A 20,912-nucleotide genomic window follows, 5' to 3' on the forward strand; every position below is an offset into this window, starting at 1 on the left:
ATACTTCTAGCGCCTTTATATTTCTATCACCATCTCTATACTTCTATCGCCATCTCTATATTTATATAACCATCTATATATTTCTATCGCGATCTCTATATTTCTATCGCCATCTCTATTATCGCCATCTCTATATTTCTATCGTCATCTCCATCTCTATATCTCTATCTCCATCTCCATCTCGGCTACCTCTCTATCTCTATCTCTGACTCCATCTCTGGCTCAACTTCTGTCTCTATAATGTGTCTATCATGTTCCTTATAACAATTAATCTCTCGCTCCATATCTCTGTATAGAAAACTACTTTTACTCCTGACTCCACGTATCTCTCTTCCTCTCTCCCTCTTTCTCAAACCCACACATTCTATCGTTATCTCTGTCTATATCTCTGTATGTATCTCTATCTCCATCTCCATCTCTATCGCCTTCCCCTTCACCACCTGTCGCGCTCTCCATATCTCTATGTATAAAGCTATTCGTACTCCTGACTCCACGTATCTCGCTCCCTCTCTCCCAGCCCACCCTCTTACTCTGTCTCTGTCCACATCTTTCACTCTCTCCCCATCTCGATTTCCCTCTGCCTCCACCTCTATCTCTATTCCCATGTCTGTCCTTATCACGATATCTCTCTCAATCCCCTTCTACAAATCTGTTCTTATTCCTGACTTCATGCACCTCTCTTTCCCTCTCCTCGATCTCTCTCTCCCCTCTCCGCCTATCTCCCCACTCCCCCTCTCTCTCCCCTCTCCCCCCCTCTCCCCCCCTACACACACACCGTCCATCCATCTATCTCTATATCTCTGTCTTGGCTCTTAGCTCTCTCTGCATCTCTATCTCAATCTGTCTCAATCTTTATATCATCTCTATTCTCTATCTGTATTTCAGTCTCTCCTATCACTATCTCCTTATCTCGGTTTCTATCTCTTTCTCTCTCGGTCTCGATCTCTACCGCTTTCTCTGTCGACATCTCTGTCTCTAACTCTACCCCTGTCCACCTCTAGCTGGATCAAGATCTTCCTCTGCATCTTTATCTGAGTTTCTATCGATTTTGTAGCTCTCTGTACCTACATGCCCATCGACATGCGTGTCCCTATCTCCACCTCTATCTGGTTATCTCTGCTATTGCCTTCCAGCTCTGCATCTATCCCCATGTCTCTCCTTGTTTCCACATCCGACCATCTGTGTCTGTATCTCATCCTGTCTCCGTCTCCTTGCCTCTAACTCCATCTTTGTGTCTCTGTGCCTCTATCTCTGTGCCGTGATATCTCAACCTCCTTTTCTGTCTGCAGCACTCTCTTTATATCTCCATCTCCATGTGTATCGCTGCCTGTATCTCCGTCTCTACCTCTATCTCGAACCTTGCCTCTATCCCTATCCTTATTTATACCTAATTCTCCACCTCGGTCTCAATCTCCATCCCCATCCTTCTCTGTTGGAATCTAGCTCTCTCCATACTCTGCTTCTATCCTTTCGGAATCTCTATCAACGTTCCCATTCCTCTCTTTCTATCTCCGTCTCTATCTCTGTATTTTTTCTATCCCTATCTCCAGATGAGCCGTCTCTCTCACCATCTTTTTCTCTCTCTGTACATCCCCATCTATATCTCGATCTGCCTCTATCTCGATCTTCATCTCTGTCTCTATATTGCTATCTGTTTATATCTCTATCTTCGTCTCTCTCTCCATCCCTGTCACTAGCTCCATATTGATCCCAGTCTTAACACTTCTAGCTCTGTCTCGATCTCCACCTGTCTCTGTGTCCATCTCTCTATGTCTCTATGTCTGTTGCTGCCTATTTCTTTGTCACACTGGATCTCTCTATCCCTATCTGCGTCCTGTAAATCTATTCTTATCCCCGACTCTGTCTCCCTCTCTCCCTCGCTATTCCTCTCTGGGCCTCTCTCTCTCCCTTTCTCGCTCTCTCCATCTCTGTCTCCACCATTCTACCTTTATATCTTTATCCCTGTCTTTATATCTGTCTCCATCTGTATCTCCATCTCTATCACTATCTTTCGATGTCGATCTTTGTCGCATTCTTTATAACAATCTCTCTCTCTCTCCCCGACTCTCTGTCGAACTGCCCCCTCTCCCTCTCTCTCTCATCCTTTCCCTTTCTCTCCCTCTTTCTCTGTCTGTCTTTCTATCTACCCTTATATCAAATTATCCCAGTATCGTTCTCTGCCCCTATCTGTCCGTCTGTCTGTATCTCTCCCGGTGCATCTCTAGTGAATTTCCGTCTTTATCTGTATCTCTGTACCTCTCTATCTCTATCGCCATCTCTAGCTGTATCTCGGTCTTTATCTCTTTCGCTGCCCAGATCTTAGTCGCTATCTCTATACAGATCCGATTCTGTGTATAACGACCGCGCTGTAGATATTTATCTATTTTTACAGCTTTATCTGTCTCTATCTTTGTCTTTGTAAGTCAAGGTTTTCACTGTGCCTCGGTACAAGTGACAATAATGAACCAATACCAATACCCTGCGTCTCCCTCTATCTCTAACCATCCCTGTATCCATCTCTCTTTTCATCTCTAGTTGTCTCTACCTCTATCTCCATCTCTATCCACCATCTCTATCGCTGTTCTGTCTCTTCCTTCATCTTTATGTTCCCCTCTCTGTGTCTCCCATCTCTATCTCTATTTCCTTTCCCATCTCTATCCCAAACTCTATTTCTCTCTGTCTCTATCGCTTTTTAATCAAAATCTCTCTATCCCAGACTCTTTGTCTGTCTTCCCCACCCTCTCTCCCCTCTCCCTCTTTGTATCTGTGTATCAATCTATATTTGTATCTATATATATCCCTGTCTGTCTGTCTGTAGCTCTCCCTGTACATTCCTTAATTCGTCGCTCTGTAATGCTATCCCTTTTCATATCCATATCCCCCCACCTCTTTCTCCTTCTCCTTCTCTCTCTCTATCTCTGTTCCTATCTCCACCTTCATCAATCGATGTTGATCTTCTCTATCTCTATGTCTCCTCTATCTCTCTATCTCCATCTTCCATCGTTATCTCCAGCTCTCTATCTCTCTCTAATTCCATCCCTTTCCCTCCCTCCATCTCTATCGTTATCTCTATCCTCTACATGTAACTTTCTCTCCGTCTCCTCGACCTCTCTCTCTCCCTCTCTCTATCACACCCACCCACTCACACAAACACACACACACTCCCTCTCTCTCTATCTCTGTACACCAATCTCGTTCTCTGTCTCTCTCTGTATCTCTAGTTCAGTCTGTCTCAATCTTCATTTCTACCTCCATCTCTAGCCCTATCTCTATGGCTATCTCGATCTCCATCTCCCTCTATATCTCTATCTGCATATATATTTCTCTCTCCATCTCGATATTATTTCTCTCTCTCACCATCTCTTTCTCTATTTCTGTACCTCCATCTCTATCTCTATCTGTGTCTGTCTTCATCGTTTTGTTTGTTACAATATATCTCTCTATCCCAGACTCCTGTCGATCTACTTTCTCTCTCTCCTTCTTTCCTTCTCTCTCCCCCTCTCTCTCTTTCTATCTGCCCTTATATCAAATTATCTTGGTGTCTTCCTCTATCTCTATCTGTCCGTCTTTCTGTGTCTCTCCTGGGACATCTCTATTGAGTTTCCGTCGCTCTGTTTCGATCTCTGTCTCTATGTCCATCTTCATCCCTATCTAACTATCTGTATCTAACTATCTCTATCTCAATGCCTCTGCCTCTATTTCTATCTCCAGCTCGATCTGCATCTTTATCTCTTTCTCTATCACTATATCTGTATCTATATGGCTATTTCTATCTCTCTCTCTGTACATCTCTATTTGAGTTTCTGTCACTCTATCTCTATATCTATCTCTATCTCCATACCTCTACCTCTATTTCTATCTCTATCTCCATCCCTCTCTATCACTTTCTCTATCACTATATCTGTATCTCTATGGATATTTCTCTCTCTCTCTCACTATATCTCTATTTGAGTTTCCGTCTCTCTATCTCTATCTAACTATCCCTATCTCCATACCGCTACCTCTATTTCTATCTCTATCTCCATCCCTCTCTTATCTCTTTCTCTATCACTATATCTGTATCTCTGTGGCTATTTCTCTCTGTCTCTCTCACTGTACATCTCTATTTGAGTTTCCGTGGCTTCATCTATATCTCGCTACTAACTCTATCCTCATCTCCATCTATTCGAGCATCCCAATCTCTATCCCTCTTTTTGTTTCATCTCTGTCTATCTGTATCTCTGTCTCTTTCTCGGTCCAGATCTCAGTGGCGATCTGTGTACATATCCGACTGCGTGTATGTCGAACGCTCTTCAGACATTTACCTCTTTTTACAGCTTTATCCATCTCTACCCTTGTCCCTGCGTCTACCACTATCTCTAACCATCCCTGTATCCATCTCTACTTTCATCTCTACCTCGAACCCCATCTCTATCCGACATCTCTATCTGGATCTGTCTCTTTCTTCACCTTCATGTCCCCCTCCGTGTCTCTACCTCTCATGTCCATCTCTATCTCTATCTCCATATCTATTTCTATCTCCATCTCCATATCGTCTCTCATCATCTCTTTATTTGTCCCCGTATATTTCCATCTGTCTCTCCATCTCTATCCATATCCATATCTCTCTATCCCTATCCCCATCTCTATCTCTGTCTATATCTCCGTCTCGATCTTCATCTCTCTCTGTATCTCTATCGCTTTCTCCATCTGTATCTCTGTCTCTATCTCAATCTCCATCTATCTCTACCTGTACATGTATCTGTGTCTCTATCTGTCCCACACTCCATTACTATCTCTGTCTGTCTCAATTCCTGACACTATCACATCTTTCTCTCCATCTTAACACTTCTATCCCCATATCTCTCTCTCTCTTTCTCTATCACTATATCTGTATGTGTATCGCTATCGCTATTTCTATCTCTCTCTCACTGTACGTCTCTATTTGAGTTTCCGTGGCTTCATGTCTATCTCTATACCAACCCTACCCCCATCTCTATCTCTACAAGCATCCCAACCTCTATCCCACTCTTTATTTCTTAGCTCTATCTCTCCCTCTCTCTTTATCCCTGTATCCATCTCTCTTTTCATCTCTACCTCGAACTCCATCTCTATGCAAAGTCTCCATCTCTCTATCTGTCTCTTTCTTCATCTCTATGTCCGCCTCTCTGTGTCTCTATCTCCCATCTCCATCTCTCTCTGTTTCCTTTCCCATCTCTATTCCGAAGTCTATTTCTCTCTGTGTCTCTATCGCTTTATCAAAATCTGCCCCTCTCCCCCACACTTTGTCTATCTCCCTCTCCCTCTCTCCTCCACTCCTCACGCTATCTGTGGACCAATTGAGATTTATATCTATCTTTGTCCCTGTCTCTGCCTGTATGTAGCTGGCCCTGTGTATTTCTATTCGTTCCCTCGCTTTATTCATCTCTCCAACTCTATCCCCTTTCCTATCGCGATCCGGATCCTTATCCCCATCTCTATCTCCATCTCTACTCCGATCTCCATCTCCATCTCTACCTCTCTCCTTCTTTATCCCTTTCTCCTTCTCTCTCTCGACTTCTGTTCCGATGTCCCTTCTCTATCCCTATGTCTCTATCTCTATCTCCTTCTCTATCTCTACCTCCATCTCCATTTCCCTATCTTTCCCCTACTCCATATCTCTTTCCCTATCTCCATCTCCATCTCTATCTGTAACTACATCTATCTCCATCTCTACCACCTCTATCTCTCTCTATATCTCTATCTCCATCTCTATTTCCATCTCTATCTCTACCTCTATCTCCATCTCTCTCTATCTATATCTCCATCTCTATCTCTACCTCTATATTCTCTATATCTCTATCTCCATCTCTATCTCTATCTCTACCTCTACCTCTATCTCTACCTCTATATCTCCATCTCTATCTCTATCTCTACGTCTACCTCTATCTCTATCTCTACCTCTATATCTCCATCTCTATCTCTATCTCTATATCCATCTCTATCTTTACCTCTATCTCTATCTCCCTCCACCTCTACCTCTATCTCCACCTCTATCTCTATCTCTATCTCTCTCCATCTCTATCTCTATCTCCACCTCTATCTCTATCTCCATCTCTATCTCTACCTCTACCTCTATCTCTATCTCTACCTCTATATATCCATCTCTATCTCTATCTCTACGTCTACCTCTATCTCTATCTCTACCTCTATATCTCCATCTCTATCTCTATCTCTATATCCATCTCTATCTTTACCTCTATCTCTATCTCCCTCCACCTCTACCTCTATCTCCACTATCTCTATCTCTCTCCATCTCTATCTCTATCTCCACCTCTATCTCTATCTCTATCTCTACCTCTATCTATCTCTATCTCTATCTCTACCTCTATATATCTCTATCTCTACCTCTACCTCTATATCTCTATCTCTATCTCTATCTCTATCTCTATCGCTATCTTTCTCTCTTTCTCTTTCTCCATCACTGTCTGTATCCGAACGTCTATCTCTATCGCTTCTTCTGTCTCTCTCACAGTACATCTCGATTTGCGTTTCCATGGCTTCATCTGTACCTCTCTCTATCTCTGTCTCTCTCTATCTCTCTCTATCTCTATTTCTATCTCTATCTCTATCTCCATCTCTATCTCCACCTCTACCTCTATCTCCACCTCTATCTCTATCTCTAGCTCTGTCACTACCTCTACCTCTATCTCTAACTCTATCTCTTATCTCTACCTCTATATCTCTATCTCTATCTCTACCTCTACCTCTATCTCTACCTCTATATCTATCTCTATTTCTATCTCTATCTCTACCTCTAATCTCTATCTCTCTCTCTACCTCTATCTCTATCTCTTACCTCTAACTCTATCTCTATCTCTATCTCTACCTCTATCTCTATCTCTATCTCTATCTCTATCTCTACCTCTACCTCTATCTTTATCTCTACCTCTACCTCTACCTCTATCTCTATCGCTATCTTTCTCTCTTTCTCTTTCTCCATCACTATCTGTATCCGAACGTCTATCTCTATCGCTTCTTCTGTCTCTCTCACAGTAATCTCGATTTGCGTTTCCATGACTTCACCTGTACCTCTATCTCTATCGCCATTTCTCTCTCTATCACCATCCCAATCTATGTCCTTCTCTTTATTTCTTATTTCTGTCTCTATCCCTGTCTGTATCTCTCTCTCTCTGTCTTGATCTCAGTTGCTATCTATTTACATATCCGACTCTGTGCATGTCGACCGCTCTGTACACATTTATATCTTTTAACAGCTTTATCTGTCTCTATCTTTTCCCCTGCGTCTCCCTCTATCTCCAACCATTATTCCTGTATCCAGCTCTCTTTTCATCTCTCTCCAATTATCTCTACCTCCAACTCCCATCACTACCCATCATCTCTATTTCTGCATGTGTCTCTTTCTTCATTTCTGTGTCCTCTCCCCGTGTCTCTATCTCCCATCTCCATCTCTATCCCTATTTTCCCCCATCTCTAGCCCAACCTTTATCTCTCTCTGTCTCTTATCACTTTCTTTGTCAAAATCTATCTCTATCCCTGACTCTTTGTCCATCTGCCCTTCCCTCTCTCCCCTCTCTCGCTCTGTTTTATTATATATCTGTACTGTATCTATCTCTATCACTGTCTCTGTCTGTATGAAGCTCTGACTGTACATCTCTATTTAAGTTCGCATCGCTTTATCCATCCCTCTCTATCGCTATTCCTATCCCTAGCCTTATCCCCATTTCCATCTATATCTCCATCTCTCTGGCTCTCTCTCTCTCTCTCTCTCTCTCTCTATCTATCTCTTCTCTCTCTCTCTCTCTCTCTATCCCTATCATCTCTAGCTCTATCTCTATCTCTATCTCTATCTCGGTCTCCTTCTCTGTTTCTCTCTCTCTCTCTATCCCTATCTCCATCTCTATCTCTATCTCGGTCTTCTTCTCTGTTTCTCTCTCTCTATCCCTATCTCCATCTCTATCTCGGTCTCCTGTCTCTCTCTCTCTCTATTCTTATCTCCATCTCTATCTCTATCTCTATCTCGGTCTCCTTCTCTGTTTCTCTCTCTCTCTATCCCTATCTCCATCTCTATCTCGGTCTCCTGTCTCTTTCTCTCTCTATCCTTATCTCCATCTCTATCTCTATCTCTATCTCTATCTCGGTCTCCTTCTCTGTTTCTCTCTCTCTCTATCCCTATCTCCATCTCTATCTCTATCTCGGTCTCCTTCTCTGTTTCTCTCTCTATCTATCCCTATCTCCATCTCTATCTCTATCTCGGTCTCCTTCTCTGTTTCTCTCTCTCTATCCCTATCTCCATCTCTATCTCGGTCTCCTGTCTCTCTCTCTCTCTATCCTTATCTCCATCTCTATCTCTATCTCTATCTCGGTCTCCTTCTCTGTTTCTCTCTCTCTCTATCCCTATCTCCATCTCTATCTCTATCTCTATCTCTATCTCTATCTCTATCTCCATCTCTATATCTCGGTCTCCTTCTCTGTTTCTCTCTCTCTCTATCCCTATCTCCACCTCTATCTCTATCTCGGTCTCCTTCTGTTTCTCTCTCTCTCTATCCCTATCTCCCTCTATCTCTATCTCTATCTCTATCCCTATCTCTATCTCGGTCTCCTTTTTCTCTCTATCCCTATCTCCCTCTCTATCTCTATATCTCTGTCTCCTTCTCTGTGTCTCTGTCTCTCTATCCCTATCTCCATCTCTATCTCTTCTATTTCTGTCTCTATCTCTGTCTCCACCTCTATTTCTGTGTCTCTATCGCTTTCCTTTGCACACTCTATCGCTCTCTCTATATCTCTGTGTATAAAACTATTCTTATTCCTGAGTCCACGTATCCCTCTCCCTCTCCGTCTCTCAATTTCCATGACTGTCCTTATCACAATCCATCCCTCAATCCCTATCTGTCAGCAAAACCGTTCTCATTCCTGACTCCAGACACCTCTGTCTCCCTCTCCCTGCCTCTCTCTTTCACGCTCTGTCTCTATCTATCTCTATAATCTCTATAACTCTCTCTTCCTTTGTATCTCTATCTCAATCTGTCTCAATCTTAATATCCATCTCTATCCCTATCTCTGCCTCTCGTTCAGTCTCTCCTATCACTATCTCCCTCATCTCGGTTTCTATCTCTTTCTATCTCGGTCTCTATCGCTACCGCTTTCTCTGTCTACATCTCTGTCTCTACCTCTATCCCTGTCCACCTCTATCTGGATCTAGCTCTTCCCCTACATCTATATTTGATCTTCTGTCGATTTTTTACCTCTCTCTGCCCCATGCCCATCGACATGCCTGCCCCTCTCTCCACCTCTATCTGGTTATCTCTGCTATTACCTTCCAGCTCTGCATCTATCCCCATCTCTCTCCTTGTTTGCATATCTAAACATCCATGTCTGTAACTCATCCTGTCTCCGTCTCCTTGTCTCCCACTCCATCTTTGTGTCTCTGTGCCTCTGTCTCTGTATCTTGCTATCTCGGCCTCCGTTGCTCTCTGCAACACTCCCTTACTGTGTCCATCTCCATGTGTATCTCTGTCACTGACTCTGCCTCCATCTGTATTTCTATTTCCATCTCTTACTCTCTCTGTCCCCATCCTTCGCTGTCTGAATCCAGCTCTCTCTGCACTCTGTTTCTATCCTTTCGCCATCTTTATCTACCTCTCCATTTCTCTTTCTATCTCCCTCAATCTCCATCTCTATGTCCATCTTGATCTCTATCTCCATCTCGACATCTATCGTCTCTCTCACCATCGCTTTCTCTTTGTCCCTGTATCTCTCTCTCTATATCTCCATCTCTATCTCTATATTTCTATCGCTATGGATATAATATCTCTATCTCTGTTTCTATATCTATGTCTGTATCTCTGTCTCTATCTAATCTGCATCTCTAGCTCTATATCTCTAGCTGTATTTGTATCTCTAGCTGTCGCTGTCTCTAACTCTGCCTCCATTCCTTTCACTATCACCATCTTTATCCCCGTCTTAACGCTTTCATCTCTATCTCTATCTCTACCTGTCTCTGTGTCCATCTCTCTCCATATTTCTATGTCTGTCTGTATCGACATTTTTTAATCACCATGGATCTCACTATCCTTATCTCCGGGTATAAAATTATTCTTATCCACGATTGTCTCCCTCTCTCCCTCGCTATTCCTCTCTCGGCCTCTCTCTCTCCTCCTTTCTCGCTCTCTCTATATCTGTCTCTGCCTCCCTCATTCTACCTTTATATCTTTGTTCCTGTCTTTATCCGTCTCCATATGTATCTCCATCTCTTTCTGTGTCTCTCCATCGTTATCTTTATAACAATATATCTCTCTAACCCAGACTCCCTGTCTATTTACCCCCTCGCTCTCCTCCATTCCTTTTCTCTCCCGCTCTCTATGTCCCTTATATCAAATTATCTCGGTATCTTTCTCTTATCTCTATCTGTCCGTCTGTATGCATCTCTCCTGCTGTATCTCTATTGCGTTTCAGTCGCTTTATCTCTCTCTATCTACCTCTCTTTCTCAATATATCTCCATCTCTATCTCTATCCCTATGTCTCTATAGAGTAGATATGGCTAGGCTGTTTCCCTTGGTGGGCGAGTCCAGGACCAGAGGGCACAATCTTAGAATTAGAGGGTACAGTTTCAAGACAGAGATGAGGAGAAATTTCTTTACCCAGAGGGTGGTGAAATTGTGGAACTCCTTGCCACGCACAGCAGTGGAGGCCAGATCAGTGGGGGTGTTCAAGGAGGAGATAGACAGATATCTAAATAGTCAGGGTATCAAGGGATATGGGGATAAGGCTGGAAAATGGGATTAGAATAGTTTTTGTTTCCCACCCCATTTCTGTTTCCCTTTTCCTTGGAGCAGACTCGATGGGCCGAATGGCCTGCTTCTGCTCCCTTGTCTTGTGATCTTGTGATCTTGTGATCTTGTGATCCCTATCTCTCTCTATCATCCCTTTCTCCATCTTTCTCTATCACAATATCTGTATCTGTATCTCTATTCGTATGTCTGTCACTGTACATCTTTATTTGAGTTTACATGGCTTCACCTATACCTCTCTACTATCTCTATCCCCATCTCTATCTCTACCAGCACCTCAATCTCTACCCCTCTCTTCATTTCATCTCCATCTCCATATCTATCTTCTCTCTCACCATCTCTTTCTCTCTGTCCTTGTATCTCTCTCTATATCTCCATCTCAATCTATATCGCTCTCTATCGATATAGATTTCTCTCTCTCCGTCTATCGCTATCTATCTCTATATTTTCTCTATCTCTGCCTCTCTCGATCTCCATCTCTATCTCTACATCTGTCTGTCTCCATTCCTGTCACTATCACCAACTTCATCTCCATCTTAACACTTTTATCTCTCTCTACCTGTCTCTGTACATCTCTCTCTATATTTCTACGTCTCTATCGATTTCTTTATCACAATCGATCTCTCTATCCTTATCTCCGTTTATAAAATTATTCTTATCCCCGACTCTGTCTCCCTCTCTCCCTCGCTATTCCTCTCTCGGCCTCTCTCTCTCTCCATTTCTCACTCTCTATATCTCTGTCTCTGTCTCCCTCATTCTACCTTTATATCTTTATCCCCGTGTTTATCTCTGTCTCCATCTGTATCTCCATCTCTATCTCGATCTTTCTGTGTCTGTCTCCATCGCTATCTTTAGAACAATATATCTCTCTGACTCCCTGTCTATCTACCTCCTCGCTCTCCTCCATTACTTTTCTCTCCCTCTCTCTCTCTTTCTATGTCCCTTATATCAAATTATCTCGGTGTCTTCCTCTATCGCTATCTGTCTGTATGCATCTCTCCAGGTATATCTCTATTGAGTTTCCGTCGTTTTATATCTACAACTCCATCTCTATCTGTATCCCTATATCTCTATCTCCATCTCTATCTCTATCTCTAACACTTTCTGTTTCACTATATCTGTATCTGTATCCCTATCGTTATTTATATATCCCTCTCTCACTGTACGTCTCTATTTGTTTCTATGGCTTCATCTATATCTCCATGCTAACTATCCCCCTCTCTATCTCTACCTGCACCTCAGTCTCTATCACTTTATTCTTTATCTCTATCTCTATGTCTATCTGTATGTCTCTCTCTATCTCTGTCTCTCTCTCTGTCTAGATCTCAGTCGCTGTCTGTGTACATGTCGACCGCTCTGTAGACATTTGCTTCTTTTTACAGCTTTATCTGTCTCTATCTCTGCCCTGCGTCTCCCCTAACCATCTCTACCTCTGCATGCATCTCTCTTTTCATCCCTGCCTCAAACTCCATCTCTATCCAAAGTCTCCATTCCCTGTCTCTTTCTTCACCTCCATGTCCCCATCTCTGTCTCTTATCTCACATGTCCATCTCTATCTCCATCTCCATATCTATTTCTATCTCTATCTCCATATCGTCTCTCAACATCTCTTTCTCTATCTCTGTCCATCTCTCTCTCCATCTCTATCTATATCTCGAAATATATCCATATCTCTTTCCTATCTGCATCTGTCTCTATCTCTATATCTCTGTCTCTCTCCATATCCATAGCTATCTCTATATCTCTATCTGTATATGTATCTGTGTCTCTATCTGTCCCTCTCTCCATCACTCTCTGTCTGTCCCCATTCCTGACACTATCACATCTTTATCTCTATTTTAACACTTTAAACTCTATCCCTACCTGTCTCTGTGTCCATCCATCTCCATATTTCCGTCTGTCTCTATCGATTTCCTTATCAAAATCGATCTCTCTGTCCTTATCTCCGTCTATAAAATTATTCTTATCCCCGACTCTGTCTCCCTCTCTCCCTCGCTATTCCTCTCTCGGCCTCTCTCTCTCTCTCTTTCTCGCTCTCTCTATCTCTGTGTCTCATTCTACCTTTATATCTTTATCCTGTCTTTATGTCTGTCTCCATCTGTACCTCCAGCTCTATCTTTCTGTGCGTCTCCATCACTATCTTTATAACAATATAGCTCTCTCTCCCTGAATCTCTGTCTACCTACCCCTCTCTCTCCTCCTTTGCTTCTCTCTCTCTCTCTCTCTCTCTCTCCCCATTTCTATCTACCCATATCTAATTATCCCGGAAACTCCCTCTGTTCTATCTGTTCATTTCTATATGTATCTCCTGGTACATCTCTATTGAGTTTCCATCGATTTATCTCTATCTCTGTACCACTACATCTATATGTATCTCCATTTCTATCTCTATCTCTATCTCCATCCCTCTCTATCTCTTTCTGTATCACTATATCTGTATCTCTATCGCTATTTCTATCTCCCTCTCACTGTACCTCTCTATTTGAGTGTCCATGGCTTCATCCATATCCCTATCCCCATCTCTATCTCTACCTGCACCCCAATCTCTATCCCTCCTTATTTCTTTGCTCTGTCTATCTGCATGTCTATCTCTACCTCTATCCCTGTCCAGATCTCAGTCACTATCTAGATACATATCCGACTCTGTGTATGTCGACCGCTCTGTAGACCTTTACCTCTTTTTACAGCTTGATCTATCTCCCTATATCTCTAACCATCCCTGTATCCATCTCTCTTAATGTCTAACTCCATCGCTGTATCTGTCTCTTTCTTCATCTCTATGTCCCCCTCTCTGTGTCTCTCTAGGTCATCTCGATCTCTGTTTCTTTCCCCTCTATCTCAACCTTGATTTCTATCTCTGTCTCTAGCGCTTTCTCTTTCAAAATCTATCTCAATCCCTGACTCGTTGTGTATCTGCCTCTCCCTCGCTCCTCCTCTCTCTGTTTCTATCTAGCTATGTATCATGATATATCTGTATCTATCTCCATCCCTGTTTCTGTCTGCATGTAGCTCTCCCTGTACATCACTATTTGTTCTCATAGCTTTGTCCATCTATTTAACCCTATATCCCTTTCCTATCCCTATCCTTATCCCTATCTCCATCTCTATCTGTAGCTCTGTCTCCACCTATCTCTCTATTTCGATCTCCATCTCTATAGGTGTATATCTCTATTATCCTTGTCTGTATATCGCTCTACATCTCTTTCTTCATCTGGATCTCAATGTCTACCTCTATCTTTCTCTCTCCTTAATCTCTATGTCTTTCTATGTCTCTCTATCTCCCTCTCTATCTCTACCTCTATGGCTCTCTATCTCCCTCTCTATCTCTACATGGCTCTATCTCCATCTCTGTCTCTATTATCCCTCTGTATCTTTATCTTGATCGTCTCTCTCCATCCCTATCTCTATCGCTCCCTCTCTATCTCAATTTTTATGTCTCTCTCTCTATCTCCATTCCTATCTCTGTCTCTCCATCTCCATGTCTATCTGTCTCCATCTCTATCGCTTTCTCTATCTCCATCCCTCGCCATTGCTATCTCTATCTCTATCTCCGGTTCCATCTCCATCTCTATCTCCATCTCTATCTCTACGCTCTCTCTTATCGTCTTTATAAGACTATTATCTCTACAATCTTTGTTTCTGTGCCCAGCTCTATTTCTATGTCTGTCTCTATCGTTTTCGCTGTCACCGTTGATGCCTCTATCCCTATTTCCTTCTATAAAACTACTGTTACCCCGGTCTCTCCCTCGTTATTCCTCTCTCCGTCTCTCTCTCCCTTTCTCGCTCTCTCTATCTGTCTCTCTCCCCATCTCATTCCACCTTTATATCTTTATCCAGGCCTTTATCTGTCTCCATCTGTACCTCCAGCTCCATCTTTGTATGTCTGTCTTATTGCTTTCTTGATTACAATATATCTCCATCTACCCGACTATATGTCTATCTACCCCCATCTCCCTCTCTCTCTCTCTCTCTCTCTCTCTCTCTGTCTTTTTATCTATCATATCACATTGTTTCGGTATCTTCCTGTATATTCTCTCTCTCTCTCTCTCTCTCTCTCTCTATCTTATCACATTGTTTCGGTATCTTCCTGTATCTCTCTCTCTCTCTCTCTCTCTCTCTCTCTCTCTCTCTCTCTCTCTCTATCTATCTATCTATCTATCTGTCTGTCTGTCTGTCTGTCTGTCTGTCTGTCTGTCTGTCTGTCTGTCTGTCTGTCTGTCTGTCTGTCTATCTATCTATCTATCTATCTATCTATCTATCTATCTATCTATCTATCTATCTATCTATCTATCTATCTATCTATGTATCTCTCCCGGTACATCTCTATTTGAGTTCTCGTCGATTTATCGCCATCTCTGAACAACTACCTCTATCTCTATCGCTTTCACTATCGATTACTGTACCTGTATCTCTACCTCTCTCTCTCTATCTCTGTATCTCTCCATACCTGTCACTAAATCTATCTCTATCTCTGTCTAAACAGCTTTCTCTCTGTCTTTCTCTCCACCCGTTTCTGTGTCCATCTCCATCTCTACTTCTATGTCTGTCTCTATCGCTTTCTTCATAACAATATATCTCTCTATCCCTGACTCTCTATCTACCCTCTCTCTCCCCTCCTTTCTCTGTCTCTCTCTTTCTCTGTCTTTCTATCCGCCCTTATATATCAAATTATCTCGGTATCTTCCCGTATCCCTATCTGTGTCTCAGTATGTATCTCTCCCGGTACATCGTTATTTCAGTTTCCGTCTCTTTGTCTCTGTCTCTGTTATCTCTACCTCTGTCTTATCTCGATCATCTCTACTGTCTGTATCTCTATCGCCATCTCCACCTCGATCTCTATCTCTGTCTCCATATCTATATCTCTATCTGTATCACAATCTGTATCTCTATCTGTCTCTCTGTCTTTATCTTTACCCCATCTCTTTCTCTGTCCATCTCTATATCTGATTTTCAACTCTTTATCTGTCGCTCTGTACCCTTATCCATATGTCTATTCCTATCTCCATCCCTACCTCTATTCGAATATCTTTATCTCTGTCTGTATCTTTGGTTTCCTTTAGCATAATCTGTCTGTTACCTATCACTGCCTATAAAGCGATTTTTATTCCCCCTCTCTCCCCACATCTCTCCCTCCCTCCCTCCCTCTATCTGTATCTTTGTATCTTCGTCTGTATTTTTTCGTTCTCTGCCTGTCTCTATCTCTATCCCTATCGATCTGTGCCAGTATCTCCCTTTACATTAGCATTTCTGTTTCTCTTTCTGTCTATATCTCCATCTCTATCTGTCTCTATCTCTATCGCTATCTCTATCTTTATCTCTATATCTCTATCACTGTTTCCAATTCAATCTCGACCTCTAAATCCATTTGTATACGTACATGTCTGCTCCAACGTATACATCTCTCTCTGTGCTGCTCTCTCCGTCTCCGATTCTCTCTGGACTGCTTCGTCTGTCTCTACTGGTCAGACACATAGAGACAGATATGTCTCTGTCTCCACCTTTCTGTCTTCAGTTCTGAATCAATCTCTACCTCTGTATTTATCCTTTCTCTGTCTACATCACAGTGTCTATCTCCATCAGCATCTCCACCTCTTTCTTTATCTCTCCACCTCTATCTCTATCACCGTCTCTACCTTAATATTTAAGTCTATGTGTCTGTTTATCTCTCGACCTCTGTATTTTCGTGGGTATCTCTGTCCCCTTTTCTAGATGTCTTCACTTTGATGGCTCTCTATTTCTCTCCATCTCTATCCCTATCTCCTCTGTCCATAGCTCTAGCTTTACCCCTATCTCCAGCTTTAACTCTATCTATATCTGTAATTCCATATCTCTCTGTGCGACTCTCTCGCTCTCTAACTTTCTCTATCTCTACATCTCGAACTGTACCTCTATCCCTGTCTCTACTTCTATGCCTATGTCTCTCCATCTCTCTCTTTTCCTCTGTATCTGTTTTGTCTGACGTCTATCTTTTTCCATCTCCCGATCTATCTCCATATCAATCTCTCTACGTGTCTCTCTGTCTCAATTTATCTCTATCTCTAAATCCGCCTCTATTTCTCTTTCTTCCTCCCTTCCTTCCTTCTTCCTTCTTTTTTCCTTCCTTCCTACTTTTTTCTTCCTTCTTCCTTCTCCCTTCCTCCCTCCCTCCCTTCCTTCCTTTCTTCTTCCTTCCTTTTCCCTTCCTTCCTTCCCTCCTTCCTTCCTTCCTTTCCCTTCCTTCCTTCTTCCTTCCTTCTTTTTCCTTCGTTCCTTCTCCCTTCCTTCCTCCCTCCCTTCCTTCTTCCTTCCTTCCCCCTCCCTCCCTCCCTCCCTCCCTTTCTTCTTCCTTCCTTCCTTCTTTTTCCCTTCCCTCCTTCATTCCTTCCTTCCTTCCTTCTCCCTTCCTCCCTCCCTGACTTCCTTCCTTTCTTCTTCCTTCTTTTTCCCTTCCTTCCTTTCCCTTCCTTCCTTCTTCCTTCTTTTTCCTTCCTTCCTTCTCCCTTCCTTCCTCCCTCCCTTACTTCCTTCCTTCTTCCTTCTTCCTTCCTTCCACCTCCCTCCCTCCTTTCCTTCCTTTCTTCTTCCTTCCTTCCTTCCTTCCTTCCTTCCTTCCTTCCCTCCCTTCCCTCCTTCCTTCCTTCCTTCCTTCCTTCTTTTTCCCTTCCTTCCTTCCTTCCCTCCCTCCTTCCTTCCTTCCTTCCTTTCGCTTCCTTCCTTCCTTCCCTCCTTCCCTCCTTCCTTCATTCCTTCCTCCCTCCCTTCCTTCCTTTCTTCTTCCTTCTTTCCCTTCCTTCCCTTCCTTCCTTCCTTCCTTCTTCCTTCCTTTTTTCCCCTTCCTTCCTTCTCCCTTCCTTCCTCCCTCCCTTACTTCCTTCCTTCTTCCTTCTTCCTTCCTTCCCCCTCCCTCCCTCCCTTCCTTTGTTCTTCCTTCCTTCTCCCTTCCTCCCTCCCTCCATTCCTTCCTTTCTTCTTCCTTCCTTCCTTCTTTTTCCCTTCCTTCCCTCCTTCCTTCCTTCCTTTCGCTTCCTTCCTTCCCTCCTTCCCTCCTTCCTTCCTTCCTTCCTTTCGCTTGCTTCCTTCCCTCCTTCCCTCCTTCCTTCCCTCCTTCCTTCCTTCCTTCCTTCCTTCCTTCTTTTTCCCTTCCTTCCCTCCTTCCTTCCTTCCTTTCGCTTCCTTCCTTCCCTCCTTCCCTCCTTCCTTCCTTCCTTCCTTCCTTCCTTCCTTCCTTTCGGTTCCTTCCTTCCTTCCCTCCTTCCCTCCTTCCTTCCTTCTTTCTTTCCTTCTTTCTTTCTCTTTCTTTTCCCTTCTTTCTTTTTTCTCGATTCGCAATCCTATCCCTGCCTGTTTGTGTGTACCTCATTCTCCCAACACATGTCTATTTATGTTTCTATTTCTTTCTCTCCCTCTCTGTCTCTTATCCCCATCTTTGTCTCTACCTCTGTTTAAGTCCACGCCGACCTTCATTCTTATGTCTGTCCAAAGGCGTCTCCATTTCTATCTCACTCCCTTATACTCCATCTCTATGTTCTATATGTCGATCTGTCTCATCTCCATCTATCCCATCTCCATTTATAGCTCTCTGTCCCTCCATCACCACATCAATCTGCTTGTCCCTATCTCTGTGTCCTCCACTTATCTCTCTGTCTCTGGGTTTGTAACTCCTTCTCAATGTCAATCTATTTTAACCCCTATCTCCATCTCTCTATCTTTATCTCTTTCTCATTTATATCTCTACTTATCTCTATTTGTCTCTATCTCCTTTCTTATCTCCCTCTGCCCATCTTTATTTGTACCTTCCCCATCTCCGTATCTTTCCCTTTATCTCTCTGTATCCTCCTATACCTATTTTTTCAAGCTTTTCCTGCACCTGTATCGTTGCTTTTAGCTCTCTCTATCTCCATCTAGCCCCGTCTCTGTCCCAATATCTCTGTCTCTATCCCCATATCTATCCTTTTTGCCACCTCTATGTCTGGATAACCTATCTCATTCTCGTATTTACCATCTGCATGTTTCTCTCTCTTTACCGATCTCCATCTCCATATCTGTCTCCATATCTATCTCTGTCACACTCCAATTCTGTCTCTTTCTCTATTTCTATCTCTCTCTCTATCTCTGGCTATTAATCTCTCTCTCTCTCTCTCTCTCTCTCTCTCTCTCTCTCTCTCTCTCTACATGGGTTTATCTCCTCCCCATTTCTTCCTATATCTGCGAATCTCTCGACCTTTATCACCTTCCTAATCTAGACTTTCATTTGTAATTCTATCTCTCTCTTATTCTCTCTCTTTATCCGTATGTCTATCTGTTTCTCTATCCAAGTGTCTCTGTTACTATCACTGTCACCATCTCTATGTCTGTCTCTGTTTATCACTCTCTGCCTCTGTCGGGATCCCCACCGCTATCTCTATTCCCATCTCTATCTTTCTCTCTCTCTAAATCTATGTCAAATTTCAACTTCTATCTCTATCACTGTCTCTGATCATCTCTATCATGATATCCATGTTTATCTGTCTATTTGTCTGTATCTCAGTCTATGTCTCACTTGTTCACCTATTTATATCTCCATATCTATCTACATCTGTGTTTCTTATGGGCCATCGCTTGGGTTCTAGCCTATCGGTATCTCCATCTCATCTTTATCTCAATATCTAACTATCTCTTTCTATCTCCATCTCCAATTCTCTCTCTCTCTGTCCCTGTCTATATCCCGATCTCATCTCTAGCTCTACTGCTGTCTCCATCTCTGCTTCCTTGACTATGTTCATTTCTATCTCCGTCTCCACCTCCCTCTTAATTACTGGTTCCCACTCTCTATTTCTACCTCTATCGCTTTCATCATCTTTAGCTATGCCTCTATCACAATATGTATCTCCCACGGTACCTGTCTCTAACTCTACCTCTATCTCTCTCTCTCTCTCTCTCTCTCTCTCTCTCTCTCTCTCTCTCTCCATCCCTGTCTCCATCTCTGTCTCTATGTCTATATCCATATCCACCCATCTCTGTCGCATCTCCTTCCCTCTATTATCTATTTATCTCCATCTACCTCTTCGTCTATATCCGCGTCTACCTGTATGTCTCTACCTCTGTCATTATCTGGCCCCCGTGTATCTCTTCCTTAATCTCCACCGCTATTTTAACTGCATCTCTTTCTCTGTCTTTATCGCTACCTCGATCACATCCTATGTCTTTATCCCCAACTTATATTCCAATCTCTCTTACTCTGTCGCTCTTCCTGTCTCTCTCTCAGTCTCTACCTCTTCCTGTTTCGACCTCCGTCTCTCAGTCTATCGCTGTATATCTCTGTATGTACACAGATTTCCTTCTAAACTCTGTTCTTTATTTCTATCGCGGTCTCCATTTCCATCCCTTTCTGTCTGTCCCCATATCCCCGTGTCTATCTCTCTTTCTCTCTTTCCCTATCACGATCGCGGTCCATTTCTAAATTTCCCTATCTTTATCTGTATCTCAATCCCTGGTTTATCTCCATTTCTATATCCCCACCTCGGCTTCCATTTCTATCATTTTTACCCCTGTCTTTATCTTGGACTTTGCCTCTTGTCTTTTTCTCTTCCTCAATGTCAACACCAAGCTGACTCTGCCTCCGGACACTATCCCTACTCTTTGTGTCAGCATGTCCATCTCTATTTCTAACACTATCTCTATCTCTCTCTGTCACTTCTCTCACTTTATCTCTGTCTTTATCTCTATCTCTACCCTTGTTTCTATCTCTATCTCTATCTGTCTGCATCTTTCTCTATCTCTTGTCTCTATATCAGTCTCTATCTCCATTACTCTTTCTCCAACTCTACCTCATCTCCCTCTACCCCTCCATCTCTATCCCTATCTCTAGCTTTATCTTTATCTCCATGTCTGTCTCTGTCGTTTTCTTAATCAGAATCTTTCTCTATCTCTTTCCTGTTTTCCTCTGTTCTCTATCTCGATCTCTATCGCTATTTCTGCGTGACTTATCTTATTCCTGACTTCTTCTGTCTTTTTATCTCTCTTCCTCCTCCCTTCTCCCTCTCTCTCCATCCATCCATCCATCCATCCATCCATCCATCCATCCATCCATCCATCCATCCATCCATCCATCCATCTATTTATTCATCTATCTATCTATCTATCTATCTATCTATCTATCTATCTATCTATCTATCTATCTATCT

The sequence above is a fragment of the Pristis pectinata genome, chromosome 41, assembly GCF_009764475.1.
Source record: "Pristis pectinata isolate sPriPec2 chromosome 41, sPriPec2.1.pri, whole genome shotgun sequence".
In the NCBI taxonomy this organism is placed as follows: domain Eukaryota; kingdom Metazoa; phylum Chordata; class Chondrichthyes; order Rhinopristiformes; family Pristidae; genus Pristis; species Pristis pectinata.